Genomic DNA, 19,544 nt, shown 5'->3' with positions numbered 1-19,544 from the left:
ACTAACATGGCTACAAGTATGATTAACATAGATGACTAATTATTGATCTATTTTTAATTATCCATTATAATTTTAAATGAGCTGTACAAACATAATACCTTAAACAAGAGTAGAAATATACACACAGTATAACAAAACTAACTTTAAGTTTATCAATAGACTAAAATCTATACCAGTGTAAAACATTTTAAAAAAGTTGTTGGTCTTTACAAGTAAGTTCCTTAATCTACCCTTTCAGACTATTATATCTATATCATATCCCCTTTTCTTCTTTAGAAAGAGATCACATTTATAATCAACCTGCTTTAAATAAAAATATTGGTTTTTTTTCTGTCCCACACCAGAGGGCTCTTTTGATTTGGGACACAAGAATCTTTTAACCTTTTCTTTTAACAGTATGCCTGGGTTTAGAGGAGTGAGCCAATTACATCTCCAAAGCCAGCTTGCTAATTTTGGGAAATTGGGCGTAGTTTCTCTTACTACTTCCTGCTGGAGGGGGGCGCTGTATCTTATGGGAACACAAAGAAAATTTTAGAATTATGGAGTAGTCTGTGAGGGTAAACCTCTGAACCAGTAGCCTTGAAACCATTTTGGATGTTGGATCATCTGGGCCATGGTGTTATCAGAGACCTTTCAGGTGGTCTTGGCTGATCAAACCTGATGTATCTTAATCTGGAACAAATCCACAGCCTCTGGCTTTCTGTGGAAACAAAAGCAGAGACTCTTTTCCAAAGCAACATATCCTTGTATCCAAATTTTGAAGTCAAGGTACCTTTAAAATTTACATATTTGTTTAACTCAACAGCTTTTACGATCAAATCTTTTTTTGTAGTTAAAAATCCCAAAGACAACATAAACCAGATTTTCTGTGTAATATCCATCTTTGTAAGACTGAAATGCTACTGTGGCTGCTGGCTCCGCCCACCTCAGCTTCCCAACATGGTGGTGGTACAGTTTACTGCCAGCTCTGGGTCTGGAGCCATGTGTACCATCAACTATCAGAAGCAGTTCTATCAAAGCAGTGGCAGTGCATAGCCCAGAAACTTTTTTTTTTTTTTTTTTTTTTTAACTAGCAAAGGCTAAATCCACCCTGCAGCAGAGTAAAGTGCTGTTTGTAGACTCCTCTTTCCCGCCACACTGCAGGTCAGATGCACACACCAGGAACCCCCCATAGTAGCTCAACCGGCAGGCTGCAGCTAACTTGAGAGAGACAAGTAGAAAGCTGTTTTTAGTTCCATTTTAGAATCTTTTTTGTCAGGTTTTAGGTGGAAACTCTTGCCCCACGTTGGGCACCAGATATTGGTGAAATTATTAAGGCAACTCCATGTAGTTAAAAGGGAGGTTTACTTTGTGGGGTAACTTACAAATGAAGGGATGGGTTGTAGGGTCTGGCAAAGGTATGGCGCAGTCTGGCGGTGTTCTCTGGAGAACTCTTCTGGGTCTACCTCCTGCGTCCAGCATCCCCGAACCAAGAGAGAGCCCTCCTCTCGATCCTGGGTCTTCTGCTTCCTCCTCCACCCCGCCTTGTGCGAGTAACCATTACCGAAGCCTCAATGGGGGTTGGAACTTCCAAGCCAATGCTGGATGGCTACCCACTACACCCAGGGGTGGCCTTTTTTTATTTGACTAGTTATATGCAATGGAAATGATGTTTAATGAATCCTAAGCATTGGCCTTAAGAAGCTTTTAAAAAATAATAATGATGATGATGATGATGATGATGATGATGATGATAAAAAGCAGCAGCCTTTCAGCTTTCAGTATTGACTGCTTGCTGCTTTACTACTCAAAGAATGCCATTCTGACTTGTGGGAAAAGACAGGCCTTATGAAGAAAGATGGTTTGTCCAGCTGCTATTCCTTAGACCAGTGGTTCTCAACCTTTCTAAGGCTGTGACCCTTTAGTACAACAGTTCCTCATGTTGTGGTGACCCCCCAACCATAAAATTATTTTGTTGTTATTTTATAACTGTAATTTTTGCTACTGTTATATATCATAATGTAAATATCTGATAAGTGACCCCAAGGGTCACAACCCACAGGTTGAGAACTGCTGCCTTAGACCAAACTGTATAAATTTCTAAACATATATCACTATCTATTTCAGAGAGACTGCCTTATAAGTCATGAGTGATCCAGGTAAGTCCAATAGAAGAATTACACAGCTAAGCTATATTTATCTTGGTGTATTGTTACCTTATAGAATATAGCTAATATACTGTAATTGTGGCATCAAAAAAGAAAGCAAATCATAATCATTTGCTTTTTGCTGAGCCCTAGAACTCCCCAATCTTTCCACACAACGACTATTTTTCAGTCCACATATTTATCTCCTCTAAACTTTATTCTTTAAACCCTTCTGAGGAAGAGATTGCCTTTTATCATTTTTCTTGTCAAATTGGTACCCTTTACTTCAAGATCTGCTTTTCAGGGGAATAGCTTTTGAGATTCCTAAATGAAATAAGATAGTTTTTGATTTAAAAATATGGTTTCACGTATAATATATGTTGCTTTTTACAAAGCTAAGAGAGACAAAAAGTCCTTTGATCTAGGCAATGTTCTCTTAGGTAGAACATTAGCAAAGTGGTATAGGCCCCACTGCTTTTCAAGGAATTTGATTTATTAGAAATTCCTGCTTCCTTACTATACCAAATCATCTTGCTCTTCCAATTCTCTATTCTGCCAGATCTTTCTGTACTTAAAGTAGCACCGGGTAGAGCAGTAGTGGGCAGGCAAGGCTGTCATTGGTTTTCCCTTCCACTACCTTTCCTTGGTGTTCTAACGATGGGGATTAGAATATTGGTTCCAATTGTTGGACCTCCGTGGACTAGGAATTCTTAGTCTCTTTTTGTACTCAGTTTGTCTTACTGCAAATTGTGGAGTAGTGGGATAAGAGTTAAATCTGATCCATTAGTTGGATGTCCAAAAAGTAGAGAACAGAAAATTTCAAGAAGTAGAAATGAAAAGTACATGAAAAGATGTTTTCAGATAAAATGTCTTGTGAAGATCTAAACTGGAAAAATAAAACTATTTTCCTTCCATATTCCTATAAAATTTCAGAGCGCAATTTTACCCACTCACTGAAAAAAAAAATTTTGAGACCTACTATGATCTGCACCATACCAAACCCCTAGTAGACCTGTAACAGTGATTGATTATAATAGTTATAATAGAACATGACACAGAAGTCATTTACCCAAGTGAGAGTGACAGACTATGAATGAATGAATGAATGAATGAATGAATGAATGAATGAATGAATGAAGAGTTAGTTAAATAGGTAAAGACTGGATGAAAGTCTGTGAAGGAAAGAGAGAGTGCCTTGGTTTAGAATAAAAGAATACTAAAATAGCCAGTGGGGGCTGGCATGAAGCTGAGTTGGTCAAGTTGGCAGAATGCTGGACTAGTATGCAGGAAGCCCTAGGTTTGATCCCCAGCTCTCGAATATTATTAAGGACCAGCCTTAATAATCTTCTTCCCAGGGGCCCAGAAGAGAAGCTACAAATGGTGAGAATTATTTTCGGGAAAAGAATCTAAGTTCTCCGAGCTCTTTGTCCGTCTACTTTATTCCTCTGGGATAAAATCCTGTCTACACAGCTTCAGTTCTGCTCCTTTCTTTCCTGATTTCTCTCTATCTTTATCTGCTGCTTGAATTCTTAAGAGTTTTCCTCAGGCAGTGACCATCAGCCTTTCTTTTACAACCCCAAAGGGGAGTGAGTGGTAAAGGAGGTCAACTAAGAGCTAAAATTGCTTAGTATATAAGAAAAGGGAATTTATGTGCTCAAACTACATTCCTAGAGGTGATTAGGTAAATGTTAGGAGTCTATAATGTTAGTATAAATACCACTAAGGCCGTATAAGAAAGGAGTGTCTGAGCTTAATTTGCCTTAATTGAAGAGATTGTTTAGCCTTGGATGCTTGATAGGTATTTCAGATAAAATACACTGTTATAAGTTCCTGGAAGCATACATAGCATACAAAAATCATTGAAGGAATTGGTTAATATATATACAAAAGCTAAAATATCAGCAAGACTTAAGCCATGGTTTGACCTTCAGAAAAGTCCTTGACTTTCCCAAGTAGTAGCTTTTGTGATAGCAGCTGGATTCCATTATTTTCTCCTGCAGCTTGTAGCACGCAGCTCCTTATAAAGCCAGAAGTAAATTCAAGGCCATCCTTGGCTTCATGAGACCCCATCTCAAAAAAATAATTAATTATTAATTAAATAAAAGCTTCTTCAAAGAATGAAAATGCAGCTCAGTGGCAGAGTTCAGAGTTCAATCCCAGTACCAGAGGTGGTCTGTCTAGAGGTGGTCTGTCCAGAGGTGGTCTGTCTAGAGGTGGTATTTACATCACTACTTGCTTGGGGCTGAAATCCAGCCTGTGTGTGGTCTCAGAATGATAACTTTTCCTGATTCACATAGAACTGCTGTGAGGGTTAACATGAACATCCTGAATATTCCAATATAAGCTAGAGGAAGAAAGCTATGTATCCATGTATCAGAAAGACCTGAGGAGGAAGTACACCAGACAGAGCAGTAAACATAGAGGCTTTGAGATAGAAAGAGCACTGTGTATGAAAGATGATTGAGGTGAACTAAGGAATGAATGTATAAGAGGAGAATGGCAAAAGGTAAGTGATGAACTTGAAAATGTAGGCAGACATCAGAAACAGGGCTGGTTGTTGGGGAATTTTATTCTAAATGTAGTGGGAAGCAGTCATCACTCAAACAAGAGACTAGAGATTTTGAAGGTGGAAATAACAGGAATGGATGACTTGGATGAGATATGAAGGAGGAGAGGAGAGAACTGTTGGGAAGCCTTGTGTTGAAATGGTAAAGGCTGAGGGAGATCCAGATTTAGAAAGATTTCTATTTTGGTTAGTTTGAGTTTGAAGTGCCTGGGAGACATTCAAAGGGATGTCAGGAGATATTTAAAGATGTGAGTTTGGAACTCAGAAAGAGAATCTAGCTTATTGATACAATTTGAGAATTGCCAACAGATGGTTTGTAAGTATGAGAGCGAATAAGATCAGAGAGAGAGAAGACAGAGCAGTAAAGAGTGCAGAAACTCCACATAGACATCACAAGGGGAAAGAGGAAGGGTCACGAGCCAGAGGAACAGGGCATCTGCTGTGAAATTGCACCTTGTAGAACTCCAGGGAAGCTACCATATGGAGTCTAAACAACATGGCTGCCTGAACAAGACCTGAGCTAGGATGATACCAGCAGACATGCTGATGTGAACGGCAGCAATCTCACGGGTACTAACCCGAGACAGAAAACTGCAGGCATGAGTTCTGAGGGGGAGAACATAGTCTTCCCTGAGGAGGAGTCTCCCTATTGTTTATTCAGTATCAGTGTTCTGCCCTGAAATCATGTGCATGCAAGTAACTTTACACAGGTGATTTAGGGTTAACAAAAATGGAAAAAGAGGCCAGAAGCCATGACTTTGGGAGAAAGAGCTATGGAGGTGGAGGCTAGGTAGTTTGGGGAGGGGTTGGTGGGAACAAAGGGAGGGGGAAATGGTGTAATTACATTTCAGTTTCTATCCATGATGGTGGTGTGTGATACAGAGCACAGAAAATGGGTTTCTGGAATGGGCAGTTCTGAGAGCTCAGCTCTGCTGAGAACAGAAGAATCAGACAAGTGGAAGCTGGCAGTTCAGATTTCGAGAGCAGCAGCATGATGTGGAGGCTGAGATAGACCCAAGTGTTATTTACCTGCCAGGCTCATTAGACTGTTCTTAGGGTAGTGTTGCCCAAGTTATTTCTGAGGGAAAACCGTAGATAAACTTCTCAGATGAGGACCAATTCAGGGTTATTTTCACTTGTCTTTGACTCCACGCCACCCCCGTGCACCTTTTCAGGAAGAAATGTAAGTAAAAGAACTCAAAGAAATGTGAGGCCCAGCAAGGAAATCTCAGTAGTGAGACCTCATAAGGATCTACCCTAAGAAAGGTATTTCAGGAGCAATATTGATGCCTTCAAAGTTATCAATAGCAACAAAACGAAGTTACAGGATTTCAAAAAAATGCCTTTAAAAAACAGTTTTACTTTACAAAAGTCTTGGTTAAAAATAAAAGACTGGAAGGATGCAGATAAGTGATATTTATCTTAGCAAGCATAAATCCTCAGATCAATCCCCAGCTCCATTAGAAACAAACCTTTGATGCTTACTGTAGAGTGCCAAGTGTTTTCCTGTTATGGAGATCATAGGCAATTGAAATCTTCAGTAAAGGCCAATGTTGATAAGCCCTGGTCCAAAGATGATACTACACGTAATTAAGAGTAAGCAATGAGCCGGGCGGTGGTGGCGCACGCCTTTAGTCCCAGCACTTGGGAGACAGAGGCAGGTGGATCCCCGTGAGTTCGAGGCCAGCCTGGGCTACAGAGTGAGTCCCAGGAAAGGTGCAAAAGCTACACAGAGAAACCCTGTCTCGAAAAACCAAAAAAATAAAAATAAACAAACAAACAAATAAATAAATAAATAAATAAAAGAGTAAGCAATGAACATGTAGGGAATCCATTTGACACTGCATCTGGGAAATTCTCTTTCAATAAGTGTAAATTTACTAAAATGGTTTACAGTTCCCTTTCCACAAGTTGTTTCATGCCATTTGATCCTATAGCCATTAAGATTTACAAATTTTGATATTGAAAAAGATCTTCAGTTTTTAAAACAAACTTGAAGACAAAATGAAGATGTAATTATTCTAATAGCAAATACAAATATGTAACATAATGGGATCACTTGCAAGGCGGTGACAGGAGGATGTCTGTGAGTTTGAGTCCGACCTGGTCTAATAGTGAGTTTGAAGCCAGTGAGAGTTGCCCAGTAAAACCCTGTCTCAAAAATAAATAATTGATGAACATGTAAAATAAAAACATGGTATTGCTGATGATAGTTGAAACATGGAAGAAAGTGAAAGATCGAGAATTTGTTGATCTTGTATAAGGGAGAGTTAAGAGATTCTAACATCAGTGGACTAAAAGGTATATAGGATAAATTATATTCTTTCAAACTTTTTGTAAATTTTTATTTATTATGCCTGCATCTCTGCAGGCCGGAAGAGGGCACCAGATCTCATTGCAGATGGTTGTAAACCATCATGTGGCTGCTGGGAATTGAACTCAGGACCTCTGGAAGAACAGTCAGTGCTCCTAACCTCTGACCCATCTCTCCAGCCTTTTTTGTTTTTGTTTTTGTTTTTTTGTTTTGTTTTGTTTTGTTTTTTTTCCAGTTGTTGTTGTCATTCATTCATTCTTTTTTTTCCCAGAGCTGAGGACCCAACCCAGGGCCTTGCTCTTGCTAGGCAAGCGCTCTACCACTGAGCTAAATCCCCAACCCCTTTCAAACTTTTAAATAAAACTTAATGTAATGTAATAAATATTGTATAGAAGAGACTAGAAGAAGAAACTTTTTAAGTGAGGAATGGAACCAAAAGTGGTGATGTGTTTGAATTCTAAGCCACAGGACCAGAGTGTAAGGATTCTGTCCTTAATTACGTCATCAGCCTGCAACGGTGTCCCAGCCTAAAAGGTGGGTGGGCGGGCCCTCTGTGCATCCTCTTTCCCTTTTCTGCTCTCTCTCTTTCCGTCTGTTCTCTCTCCCTCTTCCCCTCCCCCTCCCTCTCTCTCTCTCTCTCTCTCCCCCTCTCTCCCCGTCTCTCCCAATAAAGTTCTAGAAAGGTAACTATGGCTCGTGACTCCAGCACGCTCCTCCGTTGGCCACCACGAGCACCAACCAGCCATGAGCACTACAGCGTAACCAACACAGAGGAGCAGAAAATAGTTGGTGTACCTATTTTTAGAGAATTAATTTTCAAACAGGGAGTGAAATTGATTTTGTGAGATGTAACCTGTGGGTTTTCAAAGACGAAGAAAACAAATATCAGACTGAAAATTGAAAAATGTTTTATGTAGAAACTTGTTCTGTTTAATCCTGATCAATAAATGGAAGCAGAATTCGTTGTGAGACAGTGATTAGGCTGTATTTTGCAGGCTGCTCAATGTCTTTTATTTTTCTACTCATCCTGTTATTTGAGTTTTTAAAACCTACACTTTTTGTTTTGTTTTGTTTTGTTTTTCGAGACAGGGTTTCTCTGTGTAGCTTTGCGCCTTTCCTGGAACTCGCTCTGTAGCCCAGGCTGGCCTCGAACTCACAGAGGTCCACCTGGCTCTGCCTCCCGAGTGCTGGGATTAAAGGCGTGCGCCACCACCGCCCGGCTAACACCTACACTTTTACTATGATAGTTTAGAACATTTTTCATATAAAAATCTCAAGTTTTTACGTTTCTACAATACAGATTGTGTATTCCTAATAAGTGAACATTGGGCAATATTCTTAAGAAGGAAAATGATAAACTATAGCCAGGAAGGAAAAGTTTAACAATAGCGTGTGTGTGTGTGTGTGTGTGTGTGTGTGTGTGTAGAGGCTGAAGCAGGATATTAGGTATCCATCTCTATCTGTCCCCACTTCATTTCCTTAAGACAGAATACATTACTGAATCTGGAATGAAGACAGCAGCCATTTCGTCCAGCAGTCTTGCTGCCCCACCCTCCGGATTATAGGCACCTGCAGAGCCACCTCTGACCTTTTTATGCATGAGCGCTGGAGATCAAACCAAGGTAGCACTGTTACCCACTTAGTTATCTCCCCAGCTTCAAAATAATAATAACATTTAGAGACTTAATGGAAAAAAGCTGACTCAAACAAGGAGGACAAGAGTTTAGGACATTAGGAATCCAGGCAATGGACTTGGTAGGAAGAAAGTTTAGATACCATTGTCACAAAGGAAATCAGTTCTAAGAATAAGCTTGAGCAAACAGGTTCTTGTTTGTTTTTGAGACAAGGTCTCACTTTGTAGCTGACTCACTGGCCTCAAAATCATAGAGATCTGCCTGCCTCTGCCTGCCTCTGCCTCCCAAGTGGTGGGATTAAAGGCATGCGCCACCATGCCCAGCCTCTTAGTTTCTCTTTTTTTAACCTTGATTCTATGGGATAGCCTCTCACTTTACAGAGAGTATATTTTTAGTTTAGCTTAGCTTAGCTTAGATAGGTAGGTGGATGGATGGATGGATGGATGGATGGATGGATGGATGGACAGAAAAGCACACACATGCCTGACCAAAAAAAAGTAAGAAGAAAGAATAGACAACTTTTATTCATTATGTTATCAAATATTTAGGTATTAAATACTATTATAGATACTAGGGACATCACAACAAATAAAAGAGTCTCTGCCTCTGTGTGTGTGTGTGTGTGTGTGTGTGTGTGTGTGTGTGTGTGTGTGTGTGTAATCTCAGCACTTAAAGGCTGAGGCAGGAGAATCACTGAAAGTTAAAGTTCAGCCCTGATTACCTATTAAATTTGAGATAGATCTGGACTACCTAGCACAACCCTATCCCAAGAAAAAGACACTAAAGTAGGAATAGTAATAGTAATGCTGCATTTCTCTGTATTCTGAAGGAGTAAGATGAATACTTTTAAACAGTAACTATGGGAGACTTCAAGTAAACTGATAAAAAAAAAGCCTGATACAAGAGTAACATACTTAAAAATAATATCATTTCAAGATTTAACCACTACATATGTCTATTAGTGGAAGTATTAGAAGAGCTAAGAAGGAACTACAGTTACAAGAATCATTTAGTGTCTCTATAATATCGTATTGTGGCAGTGTATCTATTACTCAGACTGTGTTAGTTTTGTTACATTAAATGGCTATTTCGCCTCAACAGAAAATTTGTCAGACTGATGCATTTTATATTCTTAGCTGGCACTTAATTGAGCAAAATGTTTGGTAGCCTTGTTTATTTGTATTATTTTATGTCAGTATTTGCTGATGTTTCTTTAAAAAAAGAGGGTCCTGTTGGGATGATGAGGAGCATGCCTGCTCACTTGTTCTAGACATATATAAAATCTAAAACCACATGTCAGTGGAGGAATGGAGTTACCAGAGAGGAGAAGGGGGTGGACATATGTGCAAAAGAAGAGGAGAGAGCCTCAGACCTGGCTTAGAGTGCTCTGAGGGATCCAGGACTTACTAGGGGCAGAGGGTAGGACTCCATCCTTAAATAATGACAAGAGGTTTAAACAAAACACTTAGTAAATGTTGCCAAAATGAATATTGAAATTTTGTTGAGGCAAGCAATATGAACAGTTTGAATCTGAAATGACCCCCCACAGGCCGAGGTATCTGGAAAGCTTGTCTCCAGCTGTATGTAGATCCTTTGAGATGTGGATCTACTTGGCTGAAGTAGGTCACTAGGAGTGAGCCCGCTTCTGCTTCCAGCCTGTGCCTGCTGCGGTGAGGTCGGCTCCATGTGGATGAGCCACCACTGCTCGGTCCTGCCACTGGATGGAAGCTCCTCAGGCTGGCATGAGTGTATCTTCTGAAGCTGAAAACTACGTTTCTTCCCTGAGGGTTGCTTCCGTGGCTGTTTGGTCACAACGGCATAAGAACAACAATGCCCCTTTCCAGCATTTCTTTTTCTTTGAGACTGAATCTCATGTAGCCCAGGCTGACTGTGAATTTGCTAAGTAGCTATGCAGAGGAGGATGGCCTTGAACTCCGGATCCTTCTTCTGTTGCAACTGTTTAGCAAAACCCCTAGAGACCACCAAGGAGCTGGTTTCCGATGCAAGCTCATAAGGGTCCTTTTATTATCAAGATGGAAGGAAATATGGCAGAGGCCAATAGCCCAGGTATAGAGTTTTTATAGGGAAAAACCACAAGCCGGGAATTACATGCTTGGGATTGGGTAGGAGGATATGGGGCAAGGTGATCTTTTGAAACTGTTGGTCTGGACTTTGGGTGCAAAGCCACATTTGAAACCATTGAGTTAGACTTTTGGCGGGGAACCAAAACTCACTGAACAGGATTATCTGGATTGCTCAGCAGGACTATCTAGATATCTTCAAGGGCCATAAACCAAAGACAGAATGCCTGCAGGAGGATCCTGCCCTGTATCTGTTCAAATTGTCATGGCACATTCCTGAGGTCCTTCCTGGAACTGAGTAGAGCAGGTGGTCTAAGATGGTGGCCCTCCCCCAAGATGGGGTCTGTGTTGCCTTCACACTTCCTGTCCTGAGAGTTGTGTCACATGTGCACTACCATTTCCAGTCACCTTGGACCCCAGAGGTCATGATGTGACTGCTCTGATGCCAGTCTATAGTGCCACTGAGAGGTGGTAATGGTGGAACTTTAAGAGGGGGCCCAGGGAGAGAAAGTGTGTAGGCCCTTTGTAAGGATGTTGGAAGCCAAGCCCTGTTGCTTCAAATCTTGGTCCCAACTACCATTCTGTGAGCGGCTTTGCTTCTGCTCACTGTCACCGTGAATTTCTGCCTTCCCAGGTCCACAGCCATGGGACTAGGCAACCATTGATGGGAACTGAAATCATGGTCCAAGTAAGCCTTTTATACCTTAAAGCGTGCTTTCCCATTCCTAGTCCATCCTTGTATCTAAGCCTCAATGTTTCATCAAGCCAGAGATTATTGTTCATTCATTTCTGATATTTGCCCTGACACTTTTTCTCATGCTTGACTTCCTTTATATTGTAAAAAAGTATTCATATCAATTGAGTTAGAATATAAATGAAAAGCAAATTTAAAATGAACTAATTATTATTATTCTCTTTAATACTAAGTATTTAAAACCATAACTCAATGTGTCTGTTATGTGGTAGAAGATACCAATTTAAGTGATTTTTTTCTCAATATGTCTAGCGAATTATCCTGTCATTTTATTATTGAGCCATTGTTTATTTTCTTACTCATTAAATTTTGATCAAATGTTTTTATTTCAATGTACTCATTTTTTATTTTATGATTATTTGTCTCTTTGTACAAGTATATCTTTTGAAAGACTGAATTGAATTCAAAATTTACTTACCCCAATACCACTTTTAGTGTTTTGGTTTTGCTGATGTGTTTAGGGAAAAGTATTAATATCAATGAGGTCTGTGACTCGATCTCATGTGTTTGAATATAAAAATGTCCTACAGTCTCTCCTGTTAAAGGTTTGGTTGCTAGCTCATAGAGACTCTAGCTTCATCAACAGATATGTCAGTTATTGATGAACTAGTAGTTGACTGGAGGGACCAAATGGAGAGGAGGCAGACACTGGAAGCACCCTTGAAAGGAATGTCTTCACTCTGCCTCCTAGCTTGCAAAAGGTGTGAGAGTTTGCTCTACCATGCATTCCTGCTTTGGCTCACCTTGACACAAGCCTGCAGCAGTTGGCCAGAGACCATGTGCAGAGGTCTGTGGAACTGAGCCACTTACCCTGTTCCTCTCCTAGCTGTTTTCCTTAGGTATGCTGGAAAAGAGAGGGGAGAAGGCACTGGTAATATGGCGAGTGCAGTGTTCGCTCTGCTAGTCCTCTAACTTTTACATGGGTTTGGAGAGGTTTGGGCCTTTTAGTATGGTGAAAGTTTTAATAAACTTTTAAAAATTGAAGCAAATTTTACTGACAATGAAGTAAGTTTGAAATAAAGGAAGCCCTGCTGTAAAAGAAAAGAAGAGAAAAAAATAAAATAAATAAAGCAGTCTCTAAAGCTTTATCAATAAATATAAATCCTGTAATTGAAGAGGGGGTAACTCAGCTGTTAGGAGCACTGGCTGCTCTTGCAGAGGTCCCCCTTCTGTTTCCCAGCACCCATATCAGGCAACTCACAACCACCTGTCACTCCAGCTCCAGGGTGACCCAAGAACCTGCATTCACATGTATGTGCCCGTGCACAGATGCACAGAATTAAAATAACTTTAAAACTATAAAAATAAATCCATATCCTGTAATTTTAAATAAATACAGCTAAACGTATTATGTCTTAATTTTGTTCTGAAGTGCTAGTGGTTGAATCCAGAGCCTCACACAGGCCAGGTAAGCACTCTTGCTGCTGAACCACATCCTCAACTTTTAAAAATATTTGTTTATTCATTGTTAATGTGTAGGGCTATGGCACGTGTGTGTGTGTGTGTGTGTGTGTGTGTGTGTGTGTGTGTGTGTGTGTGTGCCACAGTACACTTGTAGAGTTCAGAGGACTGTGTTCAAGAGTCACTTTTTTCTTTCCATGAACTTACTAGCCCAGGCTGGCCTCAGCTTTCAGCAACCCTCTGCTTCTACCTTTAAAGGGTTTATAAACCTTTAAAAGGTTTATAAGTGTGTACCATCCTATCTGGCTTATAGAGATTTTTTTCTTTTTGTTTATACTTTAAGTCTATGTAGTTTGTAGACCTTCTGTAACTGTCTGAGGATAAAGTATAACAAAATCATAGAAATAATATTTGAATTAATAGCTGAGATATAAGTATTAAAGAATAAGATTGTACCAAAACAAAACTTACCAAAAAAAATCCTTGCTTGAAAGGATGTGTGTGTGTGTGTGTGTGTGTGTGTGTGTGTGTGTGTGTGTTTTAAGCAAATGCCTACAATATTTAATGAGGCATTGCAAAATAAGTCCCTCCACCCTGTCACAAGGGAGGCAGAGTCAAGGTTCAGACAACTTTGTTTAGAAACTTTGGAACCATGTGTTTAAAGAATGAGCGAGGTTTGCCACGACTTGCTGCCAAGCACGTCACAAGCTTAGCATGTGCTTACTGCCTGCTCCCAGAAGCTGTCTCCAAAAGCCAGCTAGCTGCTGACACTCGGAATACCGTCTAGCTAGATCTCAAACTGTGTCACAATGACATTTCCCAAAGGTCTCCAGAGATGCTGTCTTCTCCCTCTCTAGGAGTGTTGATTCTGTTCTATAAAACCACCTTAAATTAGGTCATGATTTCAGATTTATAAATATGAAAATAAATTTAATATTTATGCTTCTCTCATGAACATCTCATGTCCTGTTGTGATGTAGCATTCCATCTTTACAAACATCTTCCCAAAAAAAGTTTGTCATAACAGAAACAGCTAAATGTGCACTAAATGCTCTGAATATCTCAGGCATTGTGCTTTTGAAAATCCCTTTAATTTTCATGGGCATTTCTGAGAAGAAAAATGACTTGAAAACATCTTCCTGATCCCCCACCCTCACCCCAGTCCCTTACTGCAAGAATTCAGGGACTAAAAGCAGCCACCAGAGAACTCTTGATATAACCAATATTTCAGAGAAATATGGGAGTTGGCTACAGGAGAGGGCAGGTGTAAAAACATACAGCCTGTTATAAGGACAAGGCAGTACAGCCTTTTCCCTTGGGCCTGAGAAAATGTTCTCTCTCTTGTGCATGGAGAGCTGGAGAAAAAAGAAACTCCTTTTCTCAAGGAGGGGGACCTAATTTTCCAACTTGTCCAATATGGTCATGAAATAGTAGTTCTTGAAATCTTGTTTCAGACCACAAGCAATGACATCACCTCGGAACTTGTTAGCACTTGTTAGAAATGCAATTTTCAGACCTTGACGGCAAGCCTATGAATCAGATCCCCTGAAAATGGGACCTAACATGCTATATTTTAATGAAGCCGCCAAGACTGTGATAAACAAGACAGAGAACCCCCTTGGCTAGGAAAGACAAGTTAATATCCTCTGCTTGGCTGATTTATCAGTGTTAGAGAAGTAAGCCACCTGGCCTGTCAAGATGTTGTAACCTCTTTGCCATTTGTAAAGTACAGAAAGTTAAATGCACGTGATGAGTTTAGTGATTCCAGGAAGATTCACCAGCTGACTAGTCAGGAAGGGAGGGGTGGAGAAATAAAGAAGGGTAATAACTTTAATCCCAGTAATAGCTCTATTAGCTTCTCTAATAAAACGTGAGACCTAAAGAAGTCTTAAAATTTGTTCCAAGTCATACCACTAAGTAACAGAATCAGAATTTGAAATCTAGACTATCTAATTCCGAGTCCTCTGTCTTGCACTTCATAATCTAATTTAGTCTTAAGTATTCCTCAACTGTTTCTATACAACATTGTTGTACATTTGGCTTTGATTTAAATTGTGATATAACGTTACAGAGCTCAAATAAGGAAAGCACATACGTGTGCATGTATATGATACACATATACGATATATACATAGTTGTATGGAGAGATGGGGAGAGATCACTATATATCTATACATATTTCATTGCCCAGCTAACACTTACGTAATTATTACCTCCCAGAACAGCATCCAGAAACCCCCAAATGCCTGTTTTCTCCTTGAAGGTGACCGTGAACTAGACTCCCATGGTAATTGTTTGTCCTTGCTTTGATGATTATTCTCAAACGCATAGACGGTTGTTTTCTTCTCGTGGTCAGAACTTTTTTTTTTTTTAAATATGGAACGCTTCACGAATTTGCGTGTCATCCTTGCACAGGGGCCATGCTAATCTTCTCTGTATCGTTCCCAGTTTAGTCTATGTGCTGCCGAAGCGAGCGCTGCTCTGAACTTTATAGGAAGGAAATCATACCGGGCATGTTCTTTGTGCCTCCTCCTTCTGCTCAACACTGTTTGTCATGGTCATCAGTGTTGTGTGTCATCATTGCCATCATCGCTGTGTGCCACTGAGTTCTAGTAAACAGTTTTCCTATTTCTTCATTCTGTTACTTCCACGGTCATGAATTTGGTAAAAGTTTTATTACCTAAATTATCCTAGTGGCCCCCAACTCTTCATCTCCAGGCTGCGAGGCTGCAGCCACAAGAATCTCTGTCGAAGTCAACACGAAGCATATCCCTCCTATTAAAGGAAGCTATGGGAGAAGAAGGGCTGAGAGGTTTTCAGTCACCACACTGTTTGGGGCACCTGGGCCTCTTTGGAGGATTGTGGATTTTATTCTAAAGGCAATAAAAAGCCCAATCTGACTGATAGTCTTTGCTTTCTAGTTTCAGAAAATCCTTCCCCAAAGTCCCCAAACTATTTGATTAGATCTTTTGATGATTAGACCTGCAAGAATACAGCCAAATTTCCTAGCCTGCATCATGCTCTGGTGTACATTCTCTGGGGATTTTAACCAAACACAGTGGGTTCCCCTGTTGGTTAGCATAAAAGCTGATAGGCACGACCAGAATATAGAAGAGAGAAGAGAGGGTTTTTCTTGCTTGCTGTACAAGGAATGAGAGCACTGGGCATAAGTCTTCAGCAATGCCTCTCTCTAGAAAGACAGTAAGGGCTTGAGAAACTCAGGAAGGAAGGACTAATCATCACATGCAGAGGTGGACACATTCCTGAACATCATGTCTTACATAGTTTATGTTCAAAACTGGCCAATGAAAACAATATCTGTATGTATGAGATTATAATGAGCAAGGTTTACACTCTCAGGTGTGTCCAACCTGCAGCCCATGGAATCGCATTTTACAAAATTGCTTAGTCACTCTGACTCTGTCTTCTAGATGATAAGGAGTGAGCCTTGCTCATCATAATTTCATATATTGTTCAGTGCTCCACTTAGGAGATTTGCCCATTTTGAACATATGATATATGAAGAAGCATGATATTAAAGTGACCATGCTCAGGGATGTGCCCACCTCTACATATGGTGAGCAATTTTCCTGAGATGGATAGGAAGCCCCTCGCTTGCTTTCTTTGGAGAGAGACATTGCGTTAGCTCTCATGCCCGTGCTCCTCCCTCCTGATTTCCGGTGGCCCAGGCATTCCTTGGCTGTGACAGCAGGACTTTTATCTCCACCTGCATCTTCCATAGCTACTTCCTTGTGTCTTTGTCATTCTTTTCTTGTGTAGACAGTGTCATTGGACTCACTGCTATCCTAGTCGAGAATATTGTTCCAAGGTCCTTAATTGTATGTCTCAAATAAATACACAGAGACTCACTCTTACTTATGAATGTCCAGTCTTAGCTTGGCTTATTTCTAGCCATTTTTTTCTTAAATAATCCTGTTTCTCTTTTGCCTCTGAGCTTCTACCTTTCTCCATTCTGTATACCTTTCTTTCCTTCTTACTCGTGGCTGGTTCTGTGACTGGGTGGCTGCCCCCTGGCGTCCTCTCCCTTCTTTTCTCACTCCTTGTATAATAATAGAGGGACGAGGCTTAATATTACACACCCAGGGGCTCAGGAGAGAGAACTACTAACAGCGAGGACTAGTTTCAGGAAATAGAATCTCAGCACACCGAGCTCTGTAGTCCACTTGCTTTATTTCCTCTGGCATAACATCCGATATACACAGCTTCTGTTCTGTTCTCGTGCCTAGCTCCTTTCTTGCCTGATTTCTCTCTATATTTATCTATTGCTCCCTCTACGTTCTATCTTAATTCTCTTATCTTAATTCTGCCTCACCTAGGTCCTTTTCACCTTGTTCTTACCCAGCTAGGACTTCCCCATCTGACTCTTCCTCATCTTCCATCTCGTCCACACACACTCTCTGGTCAAAATCCCCCTTATCCCTCCCCATTCTCCACTTTCCATGTTCCTCCTAAGTCTCCCAGGAATCCAGTTATAAACCCAAGCAACAGCAAGCCCCTGGTCAAGCAAGGTCACCAGGCATGAATTCTACAGGGTCATAAAGACAGGTAAGAATTTTCCTCAGGCAGTGACCACCAGGCTTCCAGGATCAAACTGAGGGATGCTGAGAATCACATAGAGGGGTAGTAATTGTTAGTTGTCATTTGCATTCCAAAAGGGCAGTGACTAATGAGGAAATGAATTAACTAAAGGTTAAATTCAGGTAATATCTATGAAGAGGGATCTTATGTGCTCCACTATAAACGTGATTGGTAGAAAATGTTTAGTATCTATAAATTGCTAGGTCGATGGGAGAAAATAAAACTGCCTTCTTTCTTCCTGTGGCTCCTATCTGTCCAAGCTATCTGCCAGTTTCTTTGCAGGGTGGGGGAAAGTGTGCTCAGTCGCTAGGCAACCTGTGCACAGCTAGATGCCTCTGGTGATAGTTAAAGGGAGATCTGGAACTAGAGGTAAGATTTGGGAAAGGAGGAAGTTAAGCTTAATTGGCACATCCACCAGGCCTTCTCAAACAGGTAGTCTGGACACTTAAGTCTGTTCTTAGACAGCACAGAGGTGTCTCTGATAAGACATCCGTCTGTGGATGGTACTGGCCGGATGCTGCCAATGACAATAATTATAGGGAGGCTTGAACTGGGGTTCTGGCTGTGCACACAAGGTTATCTAAATATTCCTTTAGTAGAGGGAAAATGGTGCCCAATAAATGATGGAAAAGCTACAATAGCACACAAGAAGCTCATAGCAGAAAATGGCTGATAATCAAAAGCCAAGTATCACCAAGGCTCCTTAAGCCTCAGCTTAGCCTCTGGAAGGCCCTTGGCTTCTTCCAGGTATTATCGTTGTCAGAATCAGCTGAAATCCTATTTTGTATATTTTTGAGGCTTGCAGGAACTCCTTCTCCTTCTCTCTGTTTATTCTCTCTGTATGCCAGCAACACCTATCCTTTCTTCTGCCTAGCTATTGGCCATTCAGCTCTTTATTAGACCAATCAGTTGTTTTAGGCAGGCACAGTAACACAGCTTCTTAGAGTTAAATAAATGTAACATAAAAGAATACAACACAGGCTGGAGAAATAGCTCAGAGGTTAAGAGCACCGACTGCTCTTCCAGAGGTCCTAAATTCAATTCCCAGTACCCACATGGTAGCTCACAACCATCTGTAATGAGATCTGACACCCTCTCCTTTATACACAATAAATAAAATAAATAAATCTTTAAAAAAAGAATACAACACATCTTTGCATCATAACAAATATTCCACAGCATAAACCAATGTAACACATCTTAAACTAATACTTCACTACAATTACCCATAATGAGATTTTTTTAATTTTGGCAGAAATTCCTGTAATGTTGATCAATCTACACACAGGTGTCAGAAATATTTTATATAAGTCTTAGAGATCATAATGCTAAAATAAATGATTTAAAATCTTTCTTATTTTTAAAGAAATTAAATATCTTCACTTTTGTTTCCCAAGACACTAATTACTAAGTGAGCTGAGGGTGCATCTCCATGCTAGTAGAATACTTGGTTAGCCTAAAAAGCCCTGAGTTCAGCCCCCAGCATCAAATCACCAGATGGACAACAGATAGCTTGACTCCATTCTATCATTTCTTTTGTTCTGACATTTTATTAGTACTTCAAACGTTATTTATGCTAAATTTGATACATTTGTCTTATATGGGAATAGCCACTACTGGCCATTCCACTGGCATGGAAGTTAAATATCATCCCTCAATTAAAAAACAAAACCAACCAACCAACCAAACAAACAAATCCAAATAGAGCCATCCCCTGGCTTCTCTACCCCCAGTCTGTCTGACAGGTCCATCTTTTCCAGGGCTACTTGCATAGGATTAAACTTGCACAAGATTAAAGCCTTCTGCCTGTATTTACATGTATGTGTCTGGATGCCACTCCACAATTCTATAAGGAAGCTTCTTAAAGAGTAGGTACTCTGTAACTCTGGGCACAGCCTAGTGCTTTCTTAACCTCAGCAAATATTTCCTCACTAAATAGTGCCTGTGTGTATTGGGGGGGTGGCAGGGGGCAGGACAAGGAAGAGAATGTAAGCAGTTCCAGTGAATCCATTTCTTAGAAAAGGTTTTGATGAATTTTTTAATTGGGAACTTATAGGATTATTATTAGT

At 40.4% G+C, this 19,544-nt stretch overlaps 1 non-coding gene across 1 annotated transcript; it reads right to left on the bottom strand.

Moving 5' to 3' along the window:
- Positions 1-15,246: 15,246 nt before the first annotated feature.
- Positions 15,247-15,353, bottom strand: LOC118592683. The gene has a single exon (XR_004946137.1). It is a non-coding gene; the product is annotated as a U6 spliceosomal RNA (small nuclear RNA).
- Positions 15,354-19,544: the final 4,191 nt, after the last annotated feature.

Source organism: Onychomys torridus, chromosome 10 (assembly GCF_903995425.1).
Source record: "Onychomys torridus chromosome 10, mOncTor1.1, whole genome shotgun sequence".
Taxonomy (NCBI): domain Eukaryota; kingdom Metazoa; phylum Chordata; class Mammalia; order Rodentia; family Cricetidae; genus Onychomys; species Onychomys torridus.
This window is presented reverse-complemented; position numbering and strand designations above follow the sequence as displayed.